At 46.7% G+C, this 15,233-nt stretch overlaps 1 protein-coding gene and 1 long non-coding RNA gene across 7 annotated transcripts in view; one reads left to right on the forward strand and one right to left on the reverse strand.

The window, feature by feature from the left end:
- Positions 1-2,508, reverse strand: part of KAT6B (lysine acetyltransferase 6B) — a 161,225-nt gene extending 158,717 nt beyond the window's left edge. For 3 of the 6 annotated variants that reach the window (XM_072971267.1, XM_072971266.1, XM_072971264.1), the window contains exon 1: positions 2,313-2,508. The gene's annotated coding sequence lies outside the window, so the exon portion shown is untranslated. Of the gene's footprint in view, positions 1-1,207; positions 1,425-2,312 lie in introns of those variants that run through there. The other 3 variants (XM_006211591.4, XM_006211592.4, XM_006211593.4) reach the window with 3 other exon arrangements.
- On the forward strand, positions 1,189-8,291 carry LOC140699309 (uncharacterized). Its single transcript, XR_012077367.1, has 3 exons — positions 1,189-1,328; positions 7,206-7,269; positions 7,988-8,291. It is a non-coding gene; the product is annotated as an uncharacterized lncRNA (long non-coding RNA).
- The last annotated feature ends 6,942 nt before the right edge of the window (positions 8,292-15,233 follow it).

The raw sequence follows: 15,233 nt of genomic DNA on the forward strand, positions 1-15,233 counted from the left end.
TGTGCCTTTGCCTCTTGTCTCCCACCATTCCCTGCACTCCACCCAGACCGAAGTACTTACAAATTAAAAAATACACAATGCCCTTTCCCAAGGTAGTATATCGAGCTTCTCCCTGAGACAGACACACTGTTCCCCCATTCCTGACTCCAGCTCAAGTTACACCCCAAAAACCCAACCTATCAAGCAACCCTGTCTCCCAAACTAATACCTTCCTTTGCCCATCCTCACTTCTGGTGCAGTCCAACAAATCACATTCATCCAGACCTACTGCTCAGCTCCACCCCTCTCTATTCACACCTGTCACTTTTTCCTACTCCCTGAATCTCCCAACCTCATGAAATTTTCTGCTAGATGTATTTTGCAAGTTCTAGGTAGCCTCCCCTCACATTTAAGTCTGCTCTGCTCTCTTATTTTTTTTTAATTGAAGTACACTCAGTTACAATGCTTTGCTGTCTTATTTTTCACTCTCCCGACTATATCCATCGCATCCTTCCATGTGTTTTTAATGCTTCATATACCCCAAAGCTAGCAAATTTCCTTTCTACTCCAATATGCCCATTCATCCAGATACTTCCTTCCCACTACAGTAAGTGTTCTTCTATTTCCCCGATATCTTGCCCCAATTCAGTATCTACTCTGCACTGCATTCTCAACTCTACTTCACATTCACCACACCCAAACCCATTCTTACTCTGCCCCCCGATAACTGCAATCTCATCCTTGGGCATCATTTCATCTGCCCCTCGGTCCCCCTTCCACATCTCCAATTTTGTACCTCTCCCTACTCTCCCTCTGCACCTGCTGGAACACCTCCAGTATCCCCTCCCATCCACCCCCTCACTAGTCCTTCCTGGACACTCACTGGCCCCCCCACTGTTCCTATCAGGCCACTCCCACTCAGAAAACCCCTCCAAACCCCCGCCTTCCGACCACCCGAGCCCCGCCCCAACCTTTATATCGCCCCGCCCCTCCACCCTCGAGCCCCGCCCCTTGCCCTGGAGGCCCTGTTGAGAGGCGGGGCCTGTCCCTCCTCCCCTTTCCCCCGCCCCCTACCGTCACGCTCAGGGGCAGCCTGACCCCGAGCGGCCCCGCGGTGACCCTCGCGCGGAGGCCTGTGGGAGGGGCGTCACAAGCCCCCGATTCCCCCCTCCCGCCCCCCTCCCGCCCAGTCTCCTCCCCCTGGGAACGCACGGGGTGGGTGACAGACCTGGCCGCGCGCCACCGCCACCGCGCCTGCCGGGGGCGCTGCCGCTACCAGAGAAAGAAGCCGCGGCTGCCGCCTGGAGGAGGTGCCGTCGCCTCCGCCACCGCTGCCGCCGCCGCCAGGGGTAGGAGCTAAGCCGCCGCCATTTTGTGTCCCCCTGTTGTTGTCGTTGACATGAATCCGACATGACACTGATTACAGCCCAATGGAGTCTCATTAAACCGGAGCCGCGGCCCCGCCCCGGTGCTGCTCCATTGGACGAGACCGCAGATACTTAGGGCCACCCGTTGGCCTACGGCTCTGTCCGTCACACACACACTAAGTACTCTGCAGCCCATTGGGGCAGGATCCTGCCGGTCATCTCGTCTCCTCATAGACACACCCCTCGACCCATCATCCCCACCTCCGGCACCACCCCGGGGGAGGGTCCACTGCCAGTACCAATCAACAGACCGCTGGGCCCGCCTCTTCTGGGCACCCATTGGTCCACCCCTTTTTCTCTCTTCCAGACACGGCGCCACCTCTACTTCCACCTACCCGCCCCCTCTACCTTTAGAAAGGATTGGGTCTACTCTCAAGAGAGGTGCTTGGCCTTATTGGCTGCAGACAACGCCAATCAGAGGGCTTTTTCCCTCTCCCCTCCCCCACTCAACCCCAAACCCCCTAGCCCGCAGCTAAAGTTTGTGTGAGAGCTGATCGCTGGCGGCGGCCGCAGGATTTAGGGGTGGGCGCGGGCGGGCGCGCGCGGGCGGGCACGCGAAGTTAAAATTCGAGGTTCTCAGTCGCCAGTTCCTGCGGTGGAGCGCGCGGACGGGCGCGCCGCCCGGAGCGTTCCATCCCGCCCCCTCCTCCACCCTCTCCCGTCCTGTCCCGGGCGACTACTCGCCCGCCCCCTGGCTCGCATCCTTACCCCCCACGCACCCCTACCCTGCAAGCCCCAGGCCGGGTGCAAGCAGAACGATGTCGCTGCAGCCTCTTCGCCATCCCACGCCGACGGGGAGCAAGCCCCTACCCGCCGGGCGTGCACCCCCCGGCTCCACACTCGCCCGTGTCTGCAAGCACGTGCACCTTTCGCCGCTGCCTCCAGCCACCCCGGTCCCCGGCTAACCTCGCCTGCAGCCCGGCCAATCGCTTGCTGCCCTTTGTTGCTGCAGCCTGGGTCTCCCCGCTGCCTTCCTCAGCCTCCGCCTCGTCCTTTGCCAGCCGCCCGGGTCCGCAGCGCCGCGCTCCCCCCGCCCGGGACCCACCGCCGCCGCCTCCTTCTCCTCCTCCGCCTCCTCCTCCTCGGCTCCGGGCTGCAGCGCACAGAGCCCGAGGCAGCGCCGCCCAGCCCCTCTCCCCCCGCGCCGCCAGCTAGCCCGCCCGGCCCGGCCGGGGGCGCAGCCTGGACCCCGCCCGCCCCAGTCCCCGCCCCGGGGGTACCTGCCTCCGCCCTGGGGGGCTCCGCTTGCCGCCCTCGGGGGAGGGCGGGGATGCCGGTGTCCGCGGGAGGATGGGGACGCCTGGGCCGTTTGGGGCGGGGAGTGTGCCCGCCAGGGCTGGGACTGAGAGGTGCGGTCCTCGCCAACGCGCCCCCCTCCCGCCGCTGTGGGCCCCAAACTTCGTCCTCTGCCCGGGCCTTGCACCCTCGGGCGATCGCGGCAGTTTTGGGGTGAGGGATGCCTCAGGAGGAAGAGGGAGCAGTGACATTCAGCGACTGCGGACAGGGCACAGCGGCGGCATCCTTGGGTGGGAGTGGGGATGTCAGACGCGGTCTGGAGGGGGAAGCTGCCCCTCAAGATGCCCTCTCTCGGCCTGCGAGGAACTGGAGAGCTCTGAGCTGCGTTCAGAGTGCTTTCTTGGGCGGTGCAGCCGGATGGCAGAGGGGCTGGGGGGCGGGGGGAGACGGCTGGGGGGCCCTTCCCCCCCTCTCCTCTAGCCAGCGCTCGAAGGAAGGCTGATGGCGAAGTTCGGTTTTCCAGGCTTCCCCTGGGCCCCCCGAGTTCCTGAGGCCCACAATAGGGAGGCTGGGGGCTCCTCTGGCCGCCCAGGCAAGGCCACACTGACGCTGCCCACATGCCTCCCAGCGCCCTCCAGACTCTGAAGAGAGAGCCCCTCGTTCTTCGCGGAGATGGGTGGGATGCTGGCAGTGGAGACTTCAGAAAATAGGAAAAGTAGGCTGGAGAAATGGCTTCTACAGAGTTTGAGTACGAAGTTTCCCTTCCGAGGCGCCATTTCTTCGTGAGGGGGAGGAGAACTATGGCTTTGTAAAAGAACCAACTTAAAGGCATGGTGGCCTCGGTGGAAAACCACCTGTTGACTGAAGTCTGTCTCAGGGCAATATTGGGCCCTGGCAGGGTGACCAGGTGCCAGGGAAAGGAGTCCCCAGGTTTCCTGCCCTGGTTGAGTCTAGCATCCTCATGGCACTGACTTACTTAAGCAGCAGCATCTTCAACTTTCCATTGGAAACCACTGTGCAAACTAGGCAGGTACTGTGTTAGAGCAACTTCTCTCAAACAAAACATGCAGCACAGCCCAGTCATCGAATGCAGAGCTCAACACACACTTCACTTTTTAAAGATGGTCTGCCTCCCTGAGGTGTGAGCTGCCCCTACTTATATGCTTCTTGGCAGCAAGGTGAGAAAGGAGCTAAGACAAAGGGCACAGAGTTGGATAAAAAGATAAAAAAGGGGAGAGGGGGAGCAGAAGCGTTGTAATACTACACTGAAAACTGTCACCGGTTCCATTATAAATCCCTTTTATAGGTGTTTTATTACTTGGTTGTTTTTAAAACACAGACCTCTCTAGATTAAATCTTGGCATTCACAGGCTCAGCTCAGGGAAACAAAACAGGGAAAGCTCCACCGTCAGCCATCGGCTTGGCTACTTTTGAGTTACATTACTGATCAAACAAACAAATAGCAGGTTGGGTTTCGTCCTAGTCTCTCTCTACCTCTTTTATTTGGTATCTTCAGTAGCTGACTCAAGGTGAATTTTTACAAGCCATTAGTTCATAATTCAGTCTAGTTCATTTAGGTATTTCAAAGAAAAGGACATTTATAAGGTGTGCTTTTTTTTTTTTATTTAATGCAGGTGCTGGGGTTTTTATTTTCCAAGAAGTTACTAAATAAACTAAAGAATCCTGGCAGATACTTCAGCCTTTATGTTCTTTTTTTTTCCCCTATGGTCTGCCCAGATGCACTTTATTTTGTAACTTAGACTTGAGTACCCCAGACTGCATTTTATCTCAAGCAATAAAAATAAACCATATCTTAATTAAAAACAAGTTTCAAAACCCCAAATCTGTACACTCAAACTAAAGTATGCTAAAGAAGCAACCAAAGACAATAAAAGCCAAAAGTCCCCATTTAAGATGTCTTCAGCCAATGAATTGTGGGAGATTTATGAGCATCTAACACTCGTTATCACTAATGAGTTAGCCACATGGATTTCCAGTGCATCAAGATGTGAACAGACATCTTAGACAGAAATGGGTCCTATTTGCCTAAACTTGTGTTCCTTATAACTCCAGGAGCTGGCAAACACAGAAGAGGGAAGTGTCTATTCAACATCTTGAGGTGTCTTTTGAGTTTCTTTTCTTAACAAACTTAGTTCTCTAACAGGGGCATGGCAGGGAAAGGGAATGTGTTGCTTTCCCATTGATACTCTCCTCGAAGCTTACTTGTCCTTTGAGAAATCCTGGCTCTTCAGATAAGTGGGACTGGAAAGGATAACAGGGACACAGCCAGAGATACTTAATGTTTACTCCTAAACCTTTCTTTTTATCTGTGGTATCACAAGTCCTCTGCTGAGCTAAACAGCTCAGTTAAGTAGTTGGCCCAGAAAAAACTTGAACTGAAAACCAAGCATAGTGCAAAATTATGAATCCAGGGTCCCAACTGACCAGTCCTCCTCCCTCCCCGCAAACAGTGGCCAGCCATCGCCACTGGCCAGAACTGCTTGGTGTGGTCCACAGATCAGTGGCATCAGAATGTTCTGGCAAGTGAATGCTTAAAACACAGGTTCCTCGGCCTAGCCCCAGACTGTGATTCAGTAGGTCTGTAGTGAGGCTCCCAAATCCACATTTTTAGCCCATGGCTTGGTTTGAAGCTTATGATCATTGATTTGACTGGCCTAGGCTGAATCCTCTTCTTTCCTGACGGGAAAGGAATGTTTCTTTTGTGCACGTCTTAGGCAGAAGGTTATAGTCCCTTGTACTCAGATGATTCCATGCTCTGACCTATTTGTCCTTGAGTCCTGAGTAAGGATAAAGAATGCAGAGTAGCTTGAGGAGCTGAAGAGAACCTGGAGGGTTTGATCTTTTGGGTTTGTTTACTTGCTGTGAAGCAAGTCAGACAGTCTGATAAGAGGGATCACATCCACAGACACATCAAGTCCTTCTGAAAGAAATTGGGTAAGGAGGCAGCAGGCAGGGACCCTGAACTGACTGTCTAGACCACAGCCCATGATGAATTCTATTTACATTCAATCAGTCACTTAAAGAACTTTGGGCCTGCCACATGGAATCCTCTTTCTTCCTTAACTGGAAACTATCCCCACAAGATCAGTGTCTGGTTCCCTCAGTCAAGGGCATGGGGGATGGGGGATGAAAAAAGATTAATTTAAAATAGGCTAGCAAATTCAAGCTATAGCTGTGTATGAACAGCCTGCATTATTTTAAATACCAGTTTTCTGCACTCACACCCCATTTGTTCCTGCTTAAAAACCTTCAGTGTCTTTTAAATGCACCCTGGACCAAGTCTAAACATCTTAGTCTACCTCTGAGGCTATGCACATCTGCCCCCAACCATTATCTCATCTCTAGCTTCTCCCAGCCCCACAGACTCCTCCGCACCCAGCACATGCTCTTCCCTCTGCAGCGGTGCCACCCTCTCTACCTTGAGGAGAGAATCCTCCAAATCCCTGCCTCCCTGCAGCCTCCTCTGTGCAGTTTCCCTGGTCTTTGCAGGTAGCCCACAGCACTGGAAGCAAACGTTTACTTCAGCCCTTGCACCTGTTAAGTGCTCCGTTATCATTTGTTGAATTACGGAATAAAAGAGAGCACTTACTATACTCTGTTGTCACATTCTGTCGTTCAGTCTTCCTAATTAGCTTTTCTACTGTACAGTCCAGTTTGTTCATCTGTAACTGCCCTAGTGCCTGACACATAGAAGCTACTTAATAAACACCATCCGTACCTGTGGTCCTCGTCCCTGGCTGCTCAACAGAATCACGTGAGGAACTTTTGAATCAGCCTCGCACTAAGTCGCACCTGAAGCCACTTAAGAATAATTGGGGTGGGGCCTGTTCGTCAGTTTTTTTTTTTAAATACCTTGTGCTGTCAGAGTACAGAATCATTGATCTATATAAACTAGGAGGATGCCTCAGCCTCAAGGGAGAAATTCTGAAGAAGACAGGAGGGTGGTAAAAGATAATAAAATTAGCAAATGTTGCTAACAGGACGGGGTTCTCAGGGATCTTTTTGTTTTTGTTTTGAGACTTAAGAGAGTCTTAATAAAGACTCAGTTTTTAGTACCAGGCTATAGCAAAGAAAAATTGAACTATCCCAATATTTAATTTAATAATTTCCAGTCCTATGGACTTTGAAATTTGGAAGAAAATGACAGTCATTTTCCAATTTTTAATTTTGATGAGGACATTTTTAAAAAGAACGAATTGTCATCCACTATCTGCATCATTACATGAAAGGACTCTCTGAATAAAGGATAGTTCCCCCCCCATGAAAGGAAAATGGTGACTTAACATCAACATGTACATCCATTTTCTTTCTTCCTCTTTTCTTTTTTTTTTTTTAACTTCAATGTGGGCAGTAAAACTTCATCTCTGAGCCTGGCTACCTGACCAGAGAGCATTTAGGATTCACTGGACTATTTTACACTTTTCCAGGAATACCGAAGTATAGATTATGTCAATCCAACCATTAACAATTTTCTCCAATATGCCCAACCCAATGTGCTCAATTAATTGAAGATGGTTTTCTCTTATTCTATCTTTCACACAGAAAGAAAATACACAGCTCAGAGGGCCAATGACCAAGGAATATGGAAGAAAGCACCAAATTAAAAGTAGGACACCAGGTTTTTATCCAGTTCTGCCACCAACTAAAGTGCATCCTTGGATAATTCACAGAGTAGCAATGTCTTAAAACTTGGGTTTTCCATGAGACTGAGCTCCATATGGGTGGCTTTGTCCTCAGAGCCTAGTACACTGCCTGGTACATAGTAGATACTCAATAAATATTTGTTAAATGAATGAATAGATTAAATCGAGGATTTATTTTACATCATCTCTAAAGTCTTAGCCAGGCCCCAAATCCTATAATGTATTTAAATAGTAAACTACAAATCTCTGCCCTTAGTAATTTATTGTTAACTTACCCAGTGGTTCCCAAAAGGTCATTATTCTTGTATGTAAAGTGCCTAAAGAATTGATGGAGTGAAACTTCTGAATAACTTTGTTTTCTATTGTATTTTTAATTGTAAAATTTTTATATATGTCATAAAAAGTGTGGCTAATAAAGAAAAAGAGGGGGGGAAGGGAGAGAATTAGTCATAGGTCCTGACATTGAAAGAGAATATTTTGGCATGTATTCTTTTAATTTTTTTTTTTTTTACCTCAGTTAATATTTCTACTGTGACTGAAGGTTGGGATAAAATTTTCAGCTAAGGAAACTGAAGCAGTAAAAAGTAACTTATTAGGACTTACTAGGATATTGGGACCTCTCAGAGAGTTTGCATGTATGATAATCATTCCATGTCTGGAAATATTCCAATTTTTCAACAGATTGCAGACAGAGAGCCTGAATTAGCCTTTCCAGAGATGAGGTTCTCAATGTAGTCAACATCTGCCATTCAAGGTATCAAGTCTAAAACATCCCAGAGAAGGTCAAGAGGATCAGCCTGGTGAACCAGTTAACCTGCTGCATAATTTTCCTTGTATTAATAACAAGACTGCTTGTGGGAGAACATGGTTGAGCTTGATCATAACAACCTCAGCAAGAAACTCCTTCAAGGTTGGCATGGCGGTTCATCTTTATATTCCCCAAATTGCCTTGCACATGGTATCAATAAATACTGTTTAGGGAACTACATTCAGTAGCTTCTAATCACCTATGATAAAAAAGAATATGAAAAAGAATATGTGTATATATACGTATAACTGAATCACTATGCTGTACATCAGAAAGTAACACAACATTGTAAATCAACTTTACTTCAATAAAAAAATTTTTAAAATGATGTTGAGTAAAATAAAAGGTTAAGGATCTGTTATCTATCTGCTTATCTAAAGCCTATCTTATAAAATTCATAAATTAAACTGTAAATATCATAAGCTTAAATGTTTCTCAAACAGTGTCTTACATCTCATAGGCACTCATTAAATATATGAAAGTTGAATAAATACATTCCCTTACCATTGTAAAATTGTACTTCCTGTTACCCAATCTAAAAAACACTTTTTTTAAGCTATGTATATTTTTGGAGGAGTGTCCTTAAACATTTGACATTTCAACATTTGACCAATGGGTGTATTTTATTTATTATATATTATATTTGGGTTTTCTCTGCTATGTATATATGTATATACATGGACGAAACCACTCCCATCTGTTTCTCTCTTTCTAAGATCAAGATACCCATACTTTAAGGAGCTCCTCTCCACTCCCACAACTGTTTTAGCGACCCCGTTCTGGAGTTTTTTCACATACTGTTCTGCTCCATGTGACTCACTTCAATGGCTGATGTGACTTGGCATATCTACTAGCTGGGACTGAGATCTTCCATTTTCTTTCAATTACAATGCCACACATCAAATGATAGCCTTTAGTAAACAGCCTGCAGTGGCTCCTGATTTTGTTTTCTGAATCATAACTAATGACCTAAAGAAACAATTCCAAGTTCAGTTTATTTGTAGTTTGTAGTATCTCAATCTACGGCAGAGAGATTAGTGTTCACCAGTATTCCCTGTGCTCCCCTACATTTCACAGACTTCATTTCAGTTAGGTTAGATCATGTGGCTAGCTTCAGCCAATGGATGATGAGCAGAATGATATGTATTACTTTTGGGTCAAGGAAGTTAAGAACCAGGGTGGTTATTGTCCATTGCTCTCTTTCCCTGCCAAAACATCTCACAAACCATGTATTCCAGATAAAGACTTACACGTTGGCAGGGCCACTGTCAGCCTAGACCCCTGAGTGACTGAATGGAGCAGACTCCCCCACCCCACAACTGTAACACGTAACAAGAGAGAGAAATTTTGTTGTGTTAAGCCAAAGAGATGTATGTTGAAGTTTGTCTACTGCAGCATGTAGTACTGTTGCAGAACATAAATGAATATATTCTGTATATGTAATACTTTACAAATACATTTTAAAATCTCACTAACTATGTCATTGAGGTAAAAGTACTTCCCTCCACACTAATTATCCTCTTCTCCAGGCAACCCTGCTGACTGTCCATTGGCTGTGATTATGATGGATATATATGATCACTTTAGGTTGGACCTTCCCCAGAATCCGTTAGTAAAACTGTTGATGAGATGGAGGGAACTAAGAAGATCACTTTCTCTACGGGAATAAAAGCTGGGAAAGCCTGGGGCAGTAGCATCATTCTCAGGCTACAATCTACTGTGTTTCTGAACACAGTAGAAACTAAGTTAGAATCACCTTAGTACTTCAGCATGGCTTTGTTGGCTTCCAAATAATTAACTTCGTCACTACTCTAAGTTGAGTTTTTTGAAATATGGGTATTTCTTGGGAAAACGACTGCTTCTTAAGAAAAAGAAATTCTGCCCCAGTCCATTCAGTGCCTTTTTTTTTCTTTCAGCTTCTCAGCCCAGTCTTGGAGCTCTAAGAAATGACAAATGACCTAAGAGCTGATTTGCAAGGTAGCTGGAGGGGTATTTTGCTCCTGTCGATTGAAGGAGCAGGGGGATTCACGTTGGGCAATGTGTTGTGTAATTCTGTGGCTCCACTCAAACCTCTCAGGATAAACAGTGTGGGAACTCTGGATGCTGAAGTGGGAGCATCCAGAGGGAGCATGTTGGTTGAGCCTGGCTTTAGGAATGCTTGGTATAACAATATTATTAATAATAGCTACCACTTACGAAGTACTTACAGCTCTAAGTGATTTCCCTGAAATGGCTCTTTGAACCTCACAAAAATCCTTTTTAAATACTGCTATTATCCCCCATTTTACAGACAAGGAAACTGTGGCCCTGAGGTGTTGAGTGGTTGGCAGGAGGTCAGAATTCCCTCTATCGGTCTGGTCCCTCCATTAAGTCTGAACTCAAAGCCCAGGCCTCCAGCCACTACTCCCTAAGGGTGGTCCCGTGGGGCTGCTCAGGGATCCAGGCAGGCACTGGGCAACCCACCTTCCTCGCGGTGGCCAGACGGCGCCTGTGGATGAGAAGCAACCCTGAGGCGCCCACGAAACGAGGCCCCAGGCTCTTGGGCAGAGTGGAGGCTGGCTCCACCAAGGATGGGAAGACACCAAGACAGGTGGCCAGGAAAGGCGAAATGGCCTCTGGGGCAGAAGGAAAGCGTCCTGGCACTTGGTGAAGAGGAGAAAGAGAAGGTGCTGCTGGCAGTGACAGAAAAGAACCATCCCAGGTCAGGTCTTGGGAAGACCAGAGGCCCACCCTCCTCCAGGCCGTGAGGACATTGGAATAACCACTTTTTGGCTTACTAAAACTCATCCCTCAATTCCGACAAGAATTCTTTTACAGAGAGAAGAGGAAGGACGAGCAAGGACAGGAAGCCTCAGGGGCTCCTGGGCGCAAAGCCGTGAGTGCCGCGCCCTCCCCCGCCAGCCCTCACGGCGTCCCCGCCACCAGCGATGCTCTGCGCCTTTGTCATTCCGCATCCCACCGAGCCAGCTAAGTCACTCAGCTATCGCAAGCGGCCCGGAGCCGCAGGATACAAAATAACTCCAACGAGGCCTCCCCGAGGCGGGGGAGGGGGCCGGAAGGCCCGGAGCATCAGCTGCATCTCTGCAAGTTGCTGAATTAGCCGCGCTGCTGTTTTGCTTTTAATTTCGATGTGAATTCAAGAATGTCTCGGATGTCTTGGCAGCGTGTGAAGGAGTCCCTTTCTGAAAGAATTTACCTTGCTTAAGGGCCGCTGTCAGGCGCACCAAACTCGCAGTGAGCAGCAGGCTTTGACAGGAGCCTCCTGCTTGCCCTCTGGGCGCCCCAGGCCTCGGCCTCCTTTCCCTGAGGGCCTGCCTCCTGGAACCCCGCCCGGCGGGCCACCACTTCCCAGGAAGGCCGACCCGGGCCTGGGCCTGGCTTGGCCTCCGTGCCTCCGCAATCGGGGAGCCCGCGTCCAACCTTTCTCCTCCCGGACAGGACCTCAGTGGCCGGCACAGAAGGAAGCAGGGAAATTGGGCAGAAGGATCTGGAAACTGACAGGCTCCCTCCTGGAGGAGCTCTGCTCTGCCCTGCCCCTGGGGTTCCCAGCCGGAGCGTCCCGGAGCCATTACCAGCCTGACATCAGGCTGAAGGAAAGAGCTGTTCCACTGAGGATGCCCCTAGACATTTGTTGCTCTAGCAGAAAGCAGTTAATACATAGATGGCACATCGTAGTGCACGTTTTGTTTAAGCATCACATCCAAGTCCTTGCTGCCACATTTCTCCATATGAGTGTGCCCGATTTTTCCCACCGCCAGGGTCTATACCTCCAGGACTTGGATCTCCAGTGTAAAGCCAAGGACACAAGGAGCAGAGACAGCCCTTTTGGTTGTCTGGCTGCTGCTTTTGCCCACGTGAGCGAGGGCTTTGACCTGACTAGAGAAGAATTGGCATGAAACATTTTAAAGCAGGTCCGATATATTTTAAAGAATATATAATCCAACACGAACACTGAACAAATGAGGCAAAGTACAAACAGCTAATAAACATATGAAAAATGTTCAGATCTACTAGTTATTGAAGAGGTGTGAGACCTTTTTCCCCTTCCAAACTAGCAAAATGAAAATGTGGAATCCCCCACACTGGCCTGGGTGTGCCAAGTTTGGCACTCTCTGTAGGCATGTAAATTGATATGAGGTTTCTGGAAAGTAATTTGGCAACATCTATCAAGAGCCTTAAAAATGCTCCACACAGATGAGTGAACTCTGAAGCAGAGGCTTGGAAGCCAAAAAGATGTGAGTCCTAATCCTCACTATTCCAGCTGTGTGCCCCAGGACAAGTCACTTTGACTCATTTAAGCTCCTTTAAGCCCCTTTCCTCAAGTAGGAGACAAATCTCTAACTCACAGGCTGTTGTAAGGATGAAGGGAAAAAATACAGGCTACTTAACAAATGGTGATGGTAGATACAGTGGTTGTTATCATAAATTCTCTTCAAGCCAGTAATCTGGACTGCCCCCAAATTTTCTGAGATGTAGGCAAAGATTTCATGCACAAAAGATGTCTATCCAGCATTGCTTATAATCATAAAAACATGATAGATAGATAGATAGATAGATAGATAGATAGATAGATAGATAGATTAAAAGATAGATAAAATAAACCATGGAAACAACACACCCAGCATTAGGGGGAAAGTTAAGAAAGTAATGGTACAACTATGTGGTTTTGGATATAAACCCAATTGATAGCATATAATATGCACTGTTCTGTACCTTCCTTTTTTTCACTTAACAGTATAACATTTTGCAAGTTTTACTTGTCTGCAGGATAACAGTGCCTAGCATTGGAACTGCTGGCTCAAAAGATATGCATTTAACAATTTGCAGCCATGGCCAACTTGCCCCACAGAAGTTGTTCCAAAGCACACTCCGGCAGAGATACCAGAGGGCCTTTCTCTGCAGCTCTCCACAACAGTGTTCTCAACCTTTGTTCTTGGCCAAGGTGAAAGTGGTATCCCATTGAAATTTCAATTTGCATTTCTCTTATGAGTGAGGTTGAGCACCTTTTCATATGTTTAACAGCCATTTGTATTTCCTTTTCATTGAATTGTCTGCTCACAGTAGCTTTGGCCTCAGTTTCTATTGAGTAGTAGGTCTTTTTTTTCTCCCTGCATTCATTTAGCTCTTCAGTTATGCAAATTATTTTTCCTCTAGTTTATCACTTTTAATTTTTTTTTTGGTGGTTTTTGCCATTCAGCTTTAAAATAAAAAGCCATATTATCTAGGTTTTAGGCAGTTGCTCCTTCTGTGCCGTGACACTCTGTATTGTCCTAACTCATTGACTCTTCTCACTCTTTCTGAGCTCCTTGAGGGCAGGGACTGTGACTATCTGGTTCATCACTTGAACCCCTGGCAGGCAGCCAAAAGATACCTGTTCAGTGACTAGTTCCATGTTGTGAATGAGTGCCAATAACCCATGCCTGCTAGGTAAATCTGCTCAGCACAGTACACAAAGAAAAAACATTCCCCTGTCCTATCAACTTCTGCCACCAAACAATCAGTCAATTCGTAACAAAAATGTAGTGAATTTTCAAGGTATCACCCCAGCCTCAGAGATCAACATTCAAGGTCATATGTGAGAGTTAACAAGTCCACCCCTCAGCCTCCCACCCAGCCCAGCCCCAGTCCAGCCCCAAGTGGGACACACTCTCCCAGCCCCTTAGGGACTCACTGTGCTCTGGCTCCCCGGCTGAGCGGGCTGGTGGGCAAATCCCCATCCACAGGGAACTGGGGCAGCTTCAGAAGACCCTCAGTGTGTCTTCTCAGGTACCTAGGAGGAAAAGCAAAGTTCCTTTCCAATTGCAAAGAACTGGGAGGCTCAGATTGTGTCATGCAAATGATTAACTCCAATCTATGGAGCATTCCTGGCCTCACCAGGAAGAATCAAGCAAATTCAAATTAAAAGGAAAAGGAAGAGGGTACAGAACAATTTTCTGCCTTTGGCAGAGGTAGACCAGGTTAGGAATTGCTGCCAGGGTCTCATATAGTGCTTGCTGTTCAGGGGCAAAATTGTGCAGAGGTGCAAAATTAAACCTTGTCTCCAAAGCTGATTTCATTTTGGAGCTCAGCCATCTGTGTTGTTTTTCTAAGACCTACACTCCATAAGCAAGGGACATCGATCTGACTCTAGGAGGGCTGCATTCACGTATCCAATTCTGCTTTATTCGAATAGTTAGCCTCCTCTTCAGAGAAAACATGATGCAGCCACTATAAACAACGACCCCTACCGGACCAGAGACATTGAAAATATCTTTATATCTCTATGTATCTTAAAGGCTTTTTTATTTTTAACTTTTTATTTTGAAAAAATATCAAATTTACAGAAAAGTTGCAAAAACAATTCAGTGAATTCCCAAACACTCCTCATCTAGATTCACCAATTGTTCTTGTTTTTTTCGGCTACATTTGCTTTATCACTCTCTATACAATATATACTATTATTATCTTTTTAAATGAAATATTTGAAGGCAAATTGTAGACTTTTACCCCTAAATATTTAAATCTTTGCTGCTAACAGTAAAGACATCCTCTTACATAATCACAGTACAGGTATTAAATTCAGAAAGTTTAACATTGTTAAATTACTGCTATCTAATCTGCTGTTCATATTCAAATTTCACCAATTGTCCCAATAAAGTGCTTTATAGCTCTTTGTTTCCCAGACCAGGATCTAATCTTGGTTGCATTTAGTTGTTTTGTCTTCTTAATTTCCTTTGATCCAGAAGAGTTCCTCAACCTAGTCTTTATGATCTTGAAGTTTTTAAAGATTCTTGGCCAGTAGAATTTCCTTTAGTTTGCATTTGTCTGATGTGTCTCCATGATTAGATTCAGATCATGCATTTTTGATAAAAATATTTTAACTGCTTATGATTCTTGTATACTATAACCAAATTATCAGAGGAGTCACATTTTGAAATGGTTTTTTCATTATGGTTAGTTTGGATTTGCAGCTGATTTTCTAATACATTATCTTCTACATTTTTGTACTATCTCCTTTTGATAATCATTAAACATGGTATTTTATTTTATTTTTTGCATTTAGGGTTTATTCTTTTGAATACAGATCAGGGTGTTTCTCTTGTTGCTCACACTCTTTTTGTCAGTTCTGTTTTTTGTATC

Source organism: Vicugna pacos, chromosome 11 (genome assembly GCF_048564905.1).
Source record: "Vicugna pacos chromosome 11, VicPac4, whole genome shotgun sequence".
Classification (NCBI taxonomy): domain Eukaryota; kingdom Metazoa; phylum Chordata; class Mammalia; order Artiodactyla; family Camelidae; genus Vicugna; species Vicugna pacos.